Here is a 14,712-nt window from a genome sequence, read left to right as displayed (position 1 = left end):
GGGCCTCTATCACGCGGAAGGGACCGGTCCACTTGGGAGACAACTTGTTTTCTAACTGGTATGGGTGGGCTTTCCGCATCACCAGGTCGATGACCTGGAACTGCTGAGGTCTCAACTTGAATTTGTACCTGTACTCCACCTTTCTCTTCAAGGTTTCTGCCTTGATCTTTGCTTCTTCCCTAACTTCATCCAGAAGATCCAGGTTCACCTTTCTCTCTTCGTTGGATTCTTCAACCACAAAGTTCTGAAAACATGGTGAGCTCTCCTGGATTTCTACAGGAATTATCGCGTTCGAACCATACACCAAGCTAAAGAGTGTCTCTTTGGTAGTTGACTGGAGAGTGGTGTGGTAAGCCCACACAATTCTTGGAACCTCTTCTGCCATGGTCCCATTGACTTTCTCCAGCCTTCTCTTCAAACCTTTGAGCAGAACTCTATTGGAAGACTCGACCTGCCCGTTTTTCTGTGGATGTTCGACTGATGCAAACACATGCTTTATCCCAAGCTCTGTGCACAACTTGCCCAATTGTTGGCTTGCAAACTGGGTGCCATTAACGGACACCAACCGCTTTGCGACCCTGAAGCGGCATACTATGTTCTTCCACACAAAGTGTTGGACCTTGTGGGCTGTGATCGGCGCTACTAGCTCAGCCTCTATCCACTTTGTGAAGTACTCAATGACAACCACAAGGTACTTCATCTGCCTCACTGCTAAAGGAAACAAACATAAAATGTCGATTCCCCAGGAATGAAACGGCTATGGGCTATTGATTGATCTTAAGTATTTTGTGGGCGCCTTGTGCCAGTCAGCATGTTGCTGGCACTGCTTGCACTACTGTGCATACCTCGTGCAGTCTTCCCTCATGGTTGGCCAGTAATATCCTGTGTGAACAGCTTCAACGAGAGAGCTCGGCCACCAATGTGACTCCCATATATCCCTTCGTGAAGTTCTGCCATAATGCGCGTGAACTGCTCACCATGTACACATATCAGGGTGGGGTGAGTGAACCCATGGCTGAACAAATTCCCGTCGATCAAGGTGTATCTGCTCGAATTCTTCTTAACTAGCGCTGGTAGGGCGTCATCCAGGTTTCGCCTCCTTCCACTAGGAAAACTTGCATTGACTCTTACCTTGGTAACGCATATGTGCTTATTATGGGCGCTTTCAGGGTTTCCTGAGCCAATGACCGGTGACTTCTCTTAACACCTTCTGAGGTGCTTATTTGCTAGACTTCCACTGCGTCGTCTGTGGTGGTTCGAGGTGTCCTCAAGGTCTCTTGTATAACTGTCCTCTGTCTGCCCCCTTGTCTGAACTGATGAGCTTTGCTAGCAAGTCAGCTCGAGCATTCTGTTCTTGAGGGACATGTACTAACTCGGACATCGTGAAAGTCTCCTTCAAAATTTGAACATACTGTAGGTATGCAGCCATCTGGGGGTCCTTGGCCTGGTACTCTCTTGTAACTTGCCCCGTTACCAACAGGGAGTCACTCTTCGCTATCAAACTCTTCGCCCCCATCTCCTTGGCTAGCAGCATTCCAGCTATCAGGGCCTCATACACCGCCTGGTTATTGTTGGCCTTGAAAGCAAACTGCAAGGCCTGCTAGATCAGCAACCCATTTGGTCCTTCCAAGATGACACCAACCTCACTCCCCTGTTGGTTAAGGACCCATCTACGGAGAGGACCCGCCTGAAACCTTCTCCTTCTTGGTGCGTGGATGTTGAGGAGAGCTCTACCACGAAGTCAGCATAAACCTGGACTTTGATGGGGCCTCTGGGTTCGTACTGTACATCGAACTCTGATAGCTCCACCGCCTAGCGCACCATCCGTCTTGCCACATCGGGCTTCTGTAAGACCTTGCGAATGGGCAGGTCTGTCATCACGATCACTATGAAGCTCTAGAAGTAGTCGGGAAGTCTTGGCGCTGAAAACACTGTTGAACCTTGTGATGTTCAATGTTTTGAAGAATCCAAATCCTTTGAAGGATGTTGAAGTCTCTACTTTGCTTGATGTTGTTGTGCTTGTTTAAGCTTTGTTCTGGGGCAGTTTATATGTTGTAATCCACCCTTGTATTAAATCTCAAGCAATTAGCATCTCAATGTTTATAAAAGTAAAATGTTTTTCAAACTAAGTCGAAACAACCGATTGTTTATACTTAGGTGTTTTGAGAAATATTGAAAACTGTTTTTGAACGGTTGAAACTGTTAAGTACCAAAACAATCGATTGATTCGAGGAAACAACCGATTGTTTGTTTTGGAACCATAACAGAAAAACTGTTTTTCTTTGACTGAGCTTTAAATGCTTTAACTGTATACGCTCCATTCATTAAATGCTTTGACCAATCTTTTAATGCAATTTAAGAGTTTGTTAAGATTTGATAACAAACTATATCTTTGAATATATTCAGAAAAACAGTATTAAGAAAAGAAAAGAATCTTTTAACAAAGTTTTTTCTAAGAGAGTTTTCAAAGTGATGAGATTGCTTAAGAGTTTTGTGATTAATCAAGGTGCTGGAATAAGATTCTACCTGTATTGATTTCAGATACTCATCTGTAACAAGAGTAATCTTTGTAATCTGTTGAACAATTCGTTTCTGTGTTTGTTGAGATTGGCTGTGTGTTCTTGAGGTGTTCAAGATCAGCAATCTTAGTGTTGGCCAAGGAGAGTGTGTTTCTTGAGGTGTTTCAAGGTTATTCTCTTGGTTGTGGTGTAAGTGATCAAGTGGTGATTTCTTAGTGGATATCCTCAGGGTTTCTGAGAAGACTGGATGTAGCTCTAGTTTGGAGTGAACCAGTATAAACAACTGTGTACAATCTCTCTATCTCTAACTCTTTAAATTCAGTTTATTTGTTGTTTGCTGGTATAAAAATTGTTTTTTTCTGGTACTACAGCTTTTGCTTGCTGTTTGGCTAACTGAATTGCTAAATCAATTGGTTTTTGAAATAAGTTCATTCTAGTTTTTTGAAAAGTTTGCGAAAACCCCTTTAAAAAATTCACCCCCCTCTAGTTTAAAGCCATCTTTTCTTACAATTGGCATCAAGAGCTTGGTTCTTGAAAGTCATTCAAGTTGATCCTAAAAATCTTTTTAAAATGGCTGATAGACTACCGTTTGGGGAAGGTGCCTTAATAAACAGACCACCCTTGATGGAAGACAAATAGAAGACACCCATGGAGGTCAAAGTCCACCTCAAAGGCTTACAAGAAGCATGTTTAAAGCTTTAGGAGCTAGAGGACATTTATTTTCTCTTTTTGTAATTTCTTTAGTTGAAGGTGCTTAGAGGGAAACTTTAGAAACCTCTATTGTTATAGCATCTTTTAGGCTTTAGTTAGGAGTTTTAGGGGGGGTGTGTTAGTAGATAGGTGTAGAAGTAGAATAGGAGGTGCCAAAGTGAAGGAAGGAATCACACCTTCCTCATGACTTGAAATAGGCGCCGGTTTTAGCTTGCTTTAGGAGGGAATTTTTGAATTTGTATTGCTTGCTTTTCAGCACCTTAGGCTATAAATAGAGGTGCTTCCTTTGTAAAATTCAGATTGGAATTTATCTAAAGAAACTATACTCAAATTTGGAGTGAGCATTTGAAGAGCTTTTGAGCCTTCTTCTCTAGTCTCATCTTGAAGGATCCATGGTGTCCTCAAGTGGCGGCAACACTCTCATCTAGGAGCAACCACACTTCTAGTGGCGAGATCATCCATCACTCATCCATCTTCATGAGCAATTCTCTTCTCCTTCCTTTCTTCTTTGTTAATTCCATGTCTTAGCTTGTTCTTTGTTGTTTTTGGTTCGGCAATTTCAGCTTATTTTTGTGTTGCTTCGGTCCTTTCATCATGCTTTGCTGTTCTTCATCTTTCTTCTTCATTTTCCAGCTTTTTGTTCGGTTCAATTTAATTTCCAGCATTCAAATTCAGTTCGCTTAGTTTTTGTGCCTTTTTGTTCGGTTCAATTTGACTATAATTGGAGCTTCCATATGAGTTTGGAATTGGTGCTAGTTTTGGTGAGTTCTTGACTTAGAACATTGATCCAATTCTAAGAGAAAGTGCCTAACAATTGTCCAACTCAAGTTGATTCCATAGAATGTCAAAGAATCATCTCTTCTTTGCTAGTGGAATCACATCAACCCTTGTTTTGTGGTTTGAATTACGAGTTTTGGAAAGTTAGAATGAAAATATTTATGGAATCTCTTGATAAAGGGATTTGGGGTGCAATTGGAAATGGTCCTTTTATCCCAAAGTTTGAAAAAGATGGTTCTGTCATTGAGAAGCCATGGTCTCAATGGAATGATGCAGAAAGCAAAAAGGCCAAATTCGATTGCATTGCCAAAAATATTATAACCTCTGCTTTAAATTCTGATGAGTTTTTCAGGGTCTCACAATTCAAATCATCAAAAGAAATGTGGGACACTTTGGAAGTCACTCATGAAGGAACAAATGAGGTGAAAAGAGCTAGAAAGCATGCTCTCATCCAAAAGTATGAGATGTTTAGAATGCTTAAAGGTGAAATAATAGTTGAGGTGCAGAAAAGGTTTACACACATCATCAATCACCTTATGAGCCTAGAGAAAACGTTTGACAAAGAAGAGCTGAACATCAAGATCTTGAAATGTCTTGATAGAGCATGGCAACCAAAGGTAACTACTATTTTCGAATCTAAAGATCTAACATCATTTAGTGTTGCTTCTTTGTTTGGAAAGCTTAGGGAGCATGAGCTAGAGATGAATAGACTCAATGTTCAAGAGAGTGAAGATAAGCACACAAGAAGCATAGCCTTGAAAGCATCCAAGCATAAGGGAAAGCAAGATTCAAGTGATGATAGTGATGAGGGAAATCTTAGTTGGCTGTCAAGAAAATTCAGCAAATTCCTAAAGAGAAACCGCAACAAAGACAACAACAAGGATAGGTATGGAAACAAGAAACCTAATGAATTCAATTCAAATAACTATACTTGTTTTGGTTGTGGTGAGCAAGGTCACATAAAGGCAGATTGTCCTAACAAGAGCAAAGAGAAAAAGACAAGCTACAAAGAGAAGAAAGGCAAGACAAAAAGAGCCTACATAGCTTGGGATGAAAATGAGGTGTCATCATCAAGCTCTTCATCAAATGAAGATGAAAAAGCAAACATATGTTTGATAGCTGAGGATGATAATGATTCTTGCAGTTCAAGTGAGGTAATATCATGTGCTTCCTTAAATGAACAAAATTATAGTGAATTGCTTGAAGCTTTTCAAGAAACACATGATGAAGCTAATAGATTGGTTCTTTCAAACAACCGATTGAAAGATCTTAACAATGGGCTTGAAAAGAAAGTTAAATCACTTGAAGAGGATCTGAGAAAAGCAAAAAATGATTTTGAAAAATTGGAAAATCATTTCAAAAATGCCTCTTGCAAGTGTGATACTCTCACTTGCACAAATTGTGAAAATCTTGAGAAAAAGGTTCACTATCTTGTTGAAACTATGGACAAGCTTTCAAAGGGGAAATCAAACTTTGAGAATGTCTTGGCATCTCAAAGCTGTGTTTTTGGAAAAGCTGGTTTAGGCTTCAATCCACAGAACAAGCAAGATAGGTTTTCAAAAAGTTTTTTAAGAAAATCAGAAAAACAACCAATTGTTAAGACGAAACAACCGGTTGTTACATGCTTTTACTGCATGAAGAAAGGCCACTCTGTTAGATTCTGTAAAATTAGAAAATATTATGTTCCTAAAGGTTTTATGAAATGGATTCCTAAGGGATGTGATGTTTGTAACAGCAAAGTAAAGTCAAATGGACCCAAATTTGTTAGGGGACCAAATCTTGCTACTTGAAATCGTTTATGCAGGAAAAATAAAGAGAAAAAGAAGAACTGAGCCATCTAATCAAGCTGTTGAAGAAAAAGGCAGTCATTGAAGCTGAATCAATGCTTTGCAAAAGATCAAAACAGTGAAAAGGAGTTTTCTTGATCAACAAGCAATTGGCTCATTGAAGAATCAACACAAGGATAAGACTTTCCTTTATTTGTTCTCAATTTCTGTTTCAAATTTCTTTCTTGTGACTAATCTTCTTTTAATCAATGTTAAAATTTCAAAAATCAAGTTTTAACTGCTGCAGAAAAACAACCGATTGTTTTGGGTCTGACAGCACTGTGATGAAATTGATTTAATTGCTTTTTTGAATTTCTATCCGTTGCAGATCAATCTAAAAGAGAGAATCTTGGTCAAATGATCTGTGTTGAAAGCTGATAATGCTCAGAAAGAAGTCATAACTGTCATAAAGGAATATATTCCAAAATCTTGGAAATTCAAGAGCCTTAATGACTAGTCAAAGATCACATGTGAAGACCATGTGATTTTCAGCTTTTTCTGACATTTTCTGTGCAGAACAGAGTCAAGCTCTCTCTTTGAAAATCAGGTACTCTTTTGAATGAAATTAAATTCAAATTGATTCTCTTACTGCTATAAAATCCAGTGCAGATTTCTTCCACAAAGAACAACCAATTGCAACATCTCTTGCAATATCTGTTGCACCAACTCTTGCAAAAATCTGTGAACCTCTGTTTTTGTCTCTGCTGTCATGGAATCAACCCCTCCCACCTCCAAGAGAGTTAAAACCAGAGCTGTAAGGTCTGGAGGAAGGTTGGAAGGCTGGTTTTCTGGAGATAATGATCTCATTGAGAAGTATAGATATGAAACAAGTATCAAGAAGATAAACAACCCCAAGGTTGTATGTTTTGATTGGCTGAAAAGTCACAAGCTTGATAATGAGAGAAGGCTGCTCAAGGATCAATCTCTCAGAAGGTTCCTAGAGATGAAGGGTAACATCTATCCAGATTTGGTGAGGGTATTCTACACCAACTTGAAGTTTGAGGGAAACAATCTTGTTTCTCATGTGAAAGGTGTGGAAATGGAGATAACCCATGAAGTTTGGGCTGTTTTTGCTGGGCTTAAGTTCTCAGGTCTGAGAATCAACAAGGGAAACCTTGGTGTGGTGGAAGATTTTAATAAAATCCAGTTCTACAAAAGTTGCTTGAAAAATCAACATGTTAAAGTTAGTACATGCTCGGTTGGAGGTTTGAAGCTTGATGAGAGGTTGCTTGCTCTCATTGTTACTTGGATTCTAACTCCAAGGGGGAGTAACCACTCTGTGCTAACTGAAGAAGATCTGGTTTACATCTTCTGCATCACCAAGAAAGTCAAGATCAATTGGATTCATATAATCAAAGAACACATGCAAAAACCCATGAGGTTAGGTGATTATCATTATCCCTATGCTGTTTTAATATCTAAGTTTCTACTCTATTTTGAAGTTAATCTTGAAGATGAAACTTCTAAGCTGTTCAAGTCAACTCAAGAGTTGAACAATGGATCACTCAGCAAAATGGGCTTTACAAAAGTAGGTGGAAAATGGATAAGTAAGGAGCGTGATCATGGTGCCTCATCAAGTGGTGTTGCTCATCTTGAACAAGATGAACCTACTGATATGGATGTTCAACATGAAGATCCAACTGAAGATTTTCAAGATGCAAGGCTTAGTGCTGCTGATGGATATCAAAGAGAAAGAAAGCCAACCATGTCATCTTTTGAAAGACAAATGATGGATAGGTTTGATAGCTTTGCTGAAAATCAAAGGAGCCTCCATGATCTCTGTGTGAGTAATTTCCAAAGGATTGACACCAGGTTTGACAACATGGATGCAAGGTTTATGACTCTGGATGAACAGATTGAAGCTGTCCAGAATCAAATCTTTGATCTTCAGTTTGCTGATGAAGAAGAATAAAGGATAAAACAACCAATTGGTCATCGAAACAATCGATTGTTTTTGGCTGTTCTTTTCTAGTTTTAAAATTTCTTTCCTTCTGCTGTTGTTGTTTTATTCTGATGTACTAAAAACAATATTTTGATTTATCTCTTATCTTTGTCTATTTGTGAAGACAAATAGGGGGAGATATATGTTGTGTTTCGAGTTTATTTTAAGTTTCTGTTTTAAAGTTGATAAAACTGTTTGGAATATGTAATATGTTTATGATATTAGATATGTTTTAAGCTTTAAACTGTTTATCTGTATGCTAACAGAATATAAGAAGTTCAATGTATTGCTCAAAGTTCCATTGCAGGAATTGCTTTAGATTTAATCAGGTACAACACAAGCATCAGAGATTTGTCTTCATCAAATAGGGGGAGATTGTTGAACCTTGTGATGTTCAATGTTTTGAAGAATCCAAATCCTTTGAAGGATGTTGAAGCCTCTGCTTTGCTTGATGTTGTTGTGCTTGTTTAAGCTTTGTTCTGGGGTAGTTTATATGTTGTAATCCACCCTTGTATTAAATCTCAAGCAATTAGCATCTCAATCTTTATAAAAGTAAAATGTTTTTCAAACTAAGTTGAAACAACCGATTGTTTTGTCGAAACAACCGATTGTTTATACTTAGGTGTTTTGAGAAATATTGAAAACTGTTTTTGAACGGTTGAAACTGTTAAGTACCAAAACAATCGATTGATTCGAGGAAACAACCGATTGTTTGTTTTGGAACCATAACAGAAAAACTGTTTTTCTTTGACTGAGCTTTAAATGCTCTAACTGTATACGCTCCACTCATTAAATGCTTTGACCAATCTTTTAATGCAATTTAAGAGTTTGTTAAGATTTGATAACAAACTATATCTTTGAATATATTCAGAAAAATAGTATTAAGAAAAGAAAAGAATCTTTTAACAAAGTTTTTTCTAAGAGAGTTTTCAAAGTGCTGAGATTGCTTAAGAGTTTTGTGATTAATCAAGGTGCTAGAATAGGATTCTACCTGTATTGATTTCAGATATTCATCTGTAACAAGAGTAATCTTTGTAATCTGTTGAACAATTCGTTTCTGTGTTTGCTGAGATTGGCTGTGTGTTCTTAAGGTGTTCAAGATCAGCAATCTTAGTGTTGGCCAAGGAGAGTGTGTTTCTTGAGGTGTTTCAAGGTCATTCTCTTGGTTGTGGTGTAAGTGATCAAGTGGTGATTTCTTAGTGGATATCCTCAGGGTTTCTGAGAAGACTGGATGTAGCTCTAGTTTGGAGTGAACCAGTATAAACAACTGTGTACAATCTCTCTATCTCTAACTCTTTAAATTCAGTTTATTTGTTGTTTGCTGGTATAAACAACCGATTGTTTCTACGAAACAACCGATTGTTTTTTTTCTGGTACTACAACTTTTGCTTGTTGTTTTGGTTAACTGAATTGCTGAATCAATTGGTTTCTGAAATAAGTTCATTCTAGTTTTTTGAAAAGTTTGCGAAAATCCCTTTAAACAATTCACCCCCCTCTAGTTTAAAGTCATCTTTTCTATCAAACACTACTGCCAAAGCTGTCTTGACCTCAGGCCTTTGCAACACCTTTCTTACAAAGTATATTGACCTTTGGACCTGATCCTGCTCCTGGACCAGAACTGAACTGATCGCCCGATCTGTGACTGCGAAATACAGTCGAAGTGGGGTGTCGGGCTGTGGCTTGCACAGTACTGGGGGGTGTCTAAGTACTCCTTCAATTTGAGGAACGACCCTCACACTCCTTGGTCCAAATGAACCTGTTACTTCTCTTGAGGCATTGGAAATAGGGATTCCCATTGTCTCCCCCTGCTGACATGAATCTAGACAGAGCGGCCTTTCGCCCTATCAACTGTTGCACTTCCTTCACCAAGATCGGGCTACGCATAGCTATGATTGCAGTGCACTTCTCAGGGTTGGCCTCTATCCCACACTTAGTGAGTAGGAAACCTAAGAACTTGTCTGCAGCTACCCCAAACACACACTTTTCAAGGTTCAACTTCAGCCTATATTTAGCTATCGTAGTAAATAGCTCTTCCAAATCAACGACGTGTTGGTCCTTCACCTGGGAGGTGACCACCATATCGTCCACGTATGCCTTGACATTTCGCCCTATCATAGGCGCAAGCACTCTGTCCATTAGTCGCTGGCAGGTCGCTCCTGCATTCTTGAGCCTAAAAAGCATCACTTTGTAATAGTAACAGGAGAGCTCCGTCATGAACGTCGTTTTGCATTCGTCCTTGGGATGCATACAGATCCGGTTGTACCCCGGGAAAGCATCTAGGAAGCTAAGGAGTCTACATCCTGAGGCGCTGTCTACCAGGGCGTCGATGCTGGGCAGCGGGTAGGAGTCCTTGGGACAAGCTTTATTAAGATCTGTGAAGTCTACACACATCCTCCACTTCCCGCTGACCTTCTTGACCAATACTACATTCGCCAACCACTCTGGGTATTGTATCTCCCTGATGTGGCCAACGATTAGCAGTTTTTGGGTCTCTTCTTTGATGACCTGTCGCCTATCGTCATTGAACTTTCTTCGTTTCTGGTGGACAGGTCGGACCTTTGGGTACATGGTGAGGCGGTGGCACGAGAAATCGGGGTCAATGCCAGGCATGTCTGAGGCTGACCATGCGAAAGCATCCATGTGTCGCGCTATGACCTCAGCGATCTGGTCCTGTTCTTCTTGGCCCAAAGATCTGCCAAGCTTGAACTTCTTACCCCCGGTATCCCTCTCTAGCACTTCCTCTGCAGGCTCAGGTTGTCACTTCCGGGCGATCTCGAGACAGGTGACCCCTTCTTCCCTTGGAGGTTGGGTGGTGACTGAGCACACTCCTCTCTTTGTCTTGAGGTTGTTCTCACAGCACCTCTTGGCCTCCTTTTGATCAGACTTCATGGTGATCACAGCTCCTTCAAGGGAAGGCAACTTCATCTTCATATGCCTCGACGAGGCTACTGCTCCAATCCTGTTCAAAGCAGGTATGCCTAAAAGAATGTTATAAGCTGAAGGAGCGTTAACGACAAGATACTTGATGTTGGAGTTGCTAACAGTTCAACCATTTGGAAAACAGTTTTCAATCTTTTCTTAAAACATCTAAGTATAAACAATCGGTTGTTTCGACAAAACAATCGGTTGTTTTAACTTAGTTTGAAAACATTTTACTTTCACAAAGATTGAGAATGACTATGATTTAGATTCGATCTAGGGGTGGATTACAACACTCAAACTACCCCAGAACTATACTAAACCAGCACAGCAACAACAAGCACAACCACGGCTTCAACATCCTTCAAAGGGTTTGGATTCTTCAAAGCTTGAACACCACTTGGTTCAACACTCATTGATTTCTATACAAATTATTTTATTTTAATCTCTTTAATTGCATCAATATTTTTTTAAGAAAGAATCAAAGACATTTTTTTTATAACCACTAAGATAAAACCGAAAAACTATATTTTCTCAATTAATCTAAACATAAAATTTTATTTTTAAACTTTTGAGCGAGTAATTTATAAGAAAAAAATAATCTATTAGAATTGATAATATCATAATCTGAAATAGAATTACTAAAGTAATGATAAGCTAACCTCATCTGCCATTTCAAATTTTTCTTTGAAAGCGGAATCCCTCGTTACCTTGCGTTCGCTGGTCTTTTAAAAGAAATATTCACTACAATAAAATTTGGTATTACATAAAACACAAATTTGTATGTAAGACAATAAATCTGTATGCAAAATATAGTTACATACGGACAAGAATTCGTATGTAAAATTTTCGTAGGTAACTGTTCCACACCGATTTTGGATTTGTATGTAATTACATACGGATATATCCATATGTAACTATACCGACCAGTCCTCGGACATCGTTGACTGCTAGTAAAGGTGGGCCACCTAAGTTGGGTCCCACAAGAAGCATGAGCCAGTGTCTCACAAGCGGCACGAGCCAGGGTACCGACTAGTGGTCGGGTGTCGATCACCAGAGTGAGGCCGATGTGTCCTCGACAATAGAGTGAGGTCGATGTGACATCGGGCATCGGCGATTCCACCAATTGAATTGGACCACAAAGGTGGGTCCCAGAAAACACCTAAGTTATTAGTAATACCATCTAGAGTTAAGGGGAAGTCCTAGGTCACAGAGAGTCCATGCGTGTGGTGTGAATAGCGGATTCAGGCGCAACACAAGTAAAGAACCACTGGAGGCGTTAAGGCCCATTAGGGTTGCGTTTTCCAGGGGCAGGCTGCATGCATGGCACGTGAACAACTAGGGCACCCTCAAGACGGATGGCCTCGAAGATTAGGTGCACAACCCAGGTGGCCATTCCGTTAGAGGTTGCACTCCAGTAAGGGAGATTTACGCTCTAGATTGCCCTAATATTGGGTGATAGCGGCGCTAAGGCATAGCCTTAAAAACCCTAAATGCGGGTAAGGGAAACTGCAGAAACCCTAGACTATATAAAGAGTAGTAAGAAAACCTACAAGGTACGCAATTCTTGAGACTAGAACGATTACACACTTTACTGTTTCTTTGCCCCAGTATTGACTTGAGCGACGGAGTGCAAACGGCCCCTAGGGCGCCCCTTTGTCTTCGCAGGTACAGAGTGTTTTGATCCAAGGAAGGCACGAACTAAGGCAGAGAGAATTGGGCGTGTGATCATCGTTAGAGGCACGAGGGCAATCGAGTCAACCAGCAAGAATAGTAACCGTGTGCAGGATTACATACAAATTTATCCGTATGTAAGTATGAGCAGGATCACATACAGATTTATCCGTATGTAACTGTGTTCAGATTTACATATGGATATATTCGTATGCAAGTATAATTTGTTTTTTTATATTTGAAAGCACTGGAATTCAGTTCCACACCTGCATATACTAAAAGTCATTCCAGTTTTCAATACAATTCATTCAAAGACAAATATTCATGAACATTCAAACCTGCCCATATATTGAAAAAGCGTGATAGAATACAATAGTATTTCCAAATATTCAAATGTATTTCATTCAAACAAAAAAAAAACATCTAATAAAAGGAAATTCAAGTTATTACAAAGTTTTTAAGAAGCTATTAAGTTTGTTTCTTCATCATGATTACTATCATGTTGCACTTCATCATTATCTTGCATTTGATTCTGTTGAGTATTTGGTTGCGGGGTATCTAGCTGCTGAAAAATATGTTGTGTTGCCGCTACTGCTTCAAGTGGTAGATATTGAATCATAAAATCTTGAAAGGATTGAAACCAAGAATTCATGTGTCGAATCTGCTCCTCACTTGTTGATAGTCCCTGCCTAAGTTCAACAATTTCTTCTAAATCAACTTTCTTACAAGAAGATGTTTGTGTTTCTTGTAGGTAGCGATCAACAAAATCATCCTGACGATCGACACGTCCAACCCCATACATTTGTCCCTTGTACCTTTCACCTACAACTTATAACCAACAACTGTTTCTTAATCTTTCCTCCTCATCAGGATCTAATGGAGTAGATATCAAGGTAGACACAGATTGTGATTGAGATTATGCTCGAGAGAATCTACTTTCAAAATCTTCCTATTAAAATGAAAAATATTTTTTATCATAGTAATTAATGTACATGAACATAAAAGTTGTAAAAGAGTTGAAAAAAAAAACTAACATGTGTCTGCCTCAATCTATCATCTACAAAATCCACAGTGCTCTTCTGTATATGTGTTTATTGAAACACTTCATCAAGATGGACCGAGTGGCCAAGATCCTCTTTCTATAAACAAAACATTTTATAAATTAAGGAGGTAATAATTAATCATAGATTAATACAAAATTTTATAGGGAAGTCATACAAAACGAATCGTGTGTTCATGCACGCTAATGGATCCTTTGGCGTGCAAACATCCACCTTTTTCGAAAAAACGATTCTTTTTAGTTGTATCTCATTTGGATCTATACACAGGCATGTTTCACTATTCCAGGAGGTTGTTCCAAACACTATTTTCAATCCATTCTGGTTGTTTACCTTCTTGACGAGCCATTTTAAACATTTGTGAAAGGGTGTGAGAAGCCTTCAAATGGAAATTTTTCTTAACTTTTTCCTCACCCTCAACCCTTCATCTGACCTTCCTCTGCAAAACAACAAGAATCATCAATCCAAATTGTAAAATATAAGCATTTTTTAAGGGAATAAAAAATAAGTACCTTAAAACGTTGAAAAAGTAGATCTCGATCAACCTTTGGGATTGTCCCCCATGTTAGCCATGACTCACTAAATTGTTGCTTAATGGTGGCAGTGATGGCCTTTGATGCAATTTTTTATGGATGAAACCTAAATACCAAAACAAAGTTAGTCAAAATTATAAGACAATAATAGTAAATTATATAAATTGAATTTTATTATATTCTTACCCTCCCCCAATAGGCTGAATCAGAGGGCGATCACCAGTTGAGAGAACCTCCTCCTTTATGTTTTTGGTTGCAGAAGCTGAATGCGTCTCTCCAAGATTTGTATATGGAGATGGTGTAATATTTAGGTTTTGGATTGATGCATTAGAACCAACACGTGGAGATGGTGTTGATGCAGTAGCATTTGCTACTGGTGGGGTGGATGTAGTAGCATCTGCTACTGATGGGGTAGATCAATAAGTTGAAGATAGAATAGGTGTAGTGAGTTGACTGGATGATGGATTTAGGTTGTTTAATCGTGATAACAATTTTATCACATAATGTTTCTTTCCCTTTTTTTCTGTTGGCACTCGGTGATGGTTGATCATAACCTCCTGATGACATCTATATATATGGCATGAAATGATAATAAAGGTAATATAAGTTTATCAGGGGAGAAAAATATACAGCATATAGTTTATAGAAAATTTAAGATAAACATTCAAAAATTTCAACACCAAACATAAACCAAGAATATGACATCAGATTAACTAATGTAATAAAAAGTGTGTTAGCAACAACAATACAACA

General features: G+C 38.9%; 1 pseudogene; it reads right to left on the bottom strand.

Annotated features, from left to right (window-relative positions):
* Positions 1-12,825: 12,825 nt before the first annotated feature.
* On the bottom strand, positions 12,826-14,526 carry LOC150028002 (uncharacterized; annotated as a pseudogene).
* Positions 14,527-14,712: the final 186 nt, after the last annotated feature.

This window comes from Phaseolus vulgaris, chromosome 4, assembly GCF_051622355.1.
Source record: "Phaseolus vulgaris cultivar YP4 chromosome 4, ASM5162235v1, whole genome shotgun sequence".
Lineage (NCBI taxonomy): Eukaryota > Viridiplantae > Streptophyta > Magnoliopsida > Fabales > Fabaceae > Phaseolus > Phaseolus vulgaris.
The sequence above is the reverse complement of the archived record's forward strand: the minus strand, read 5'-3'. Positions and strand labels throughout refer to the sequence as shown.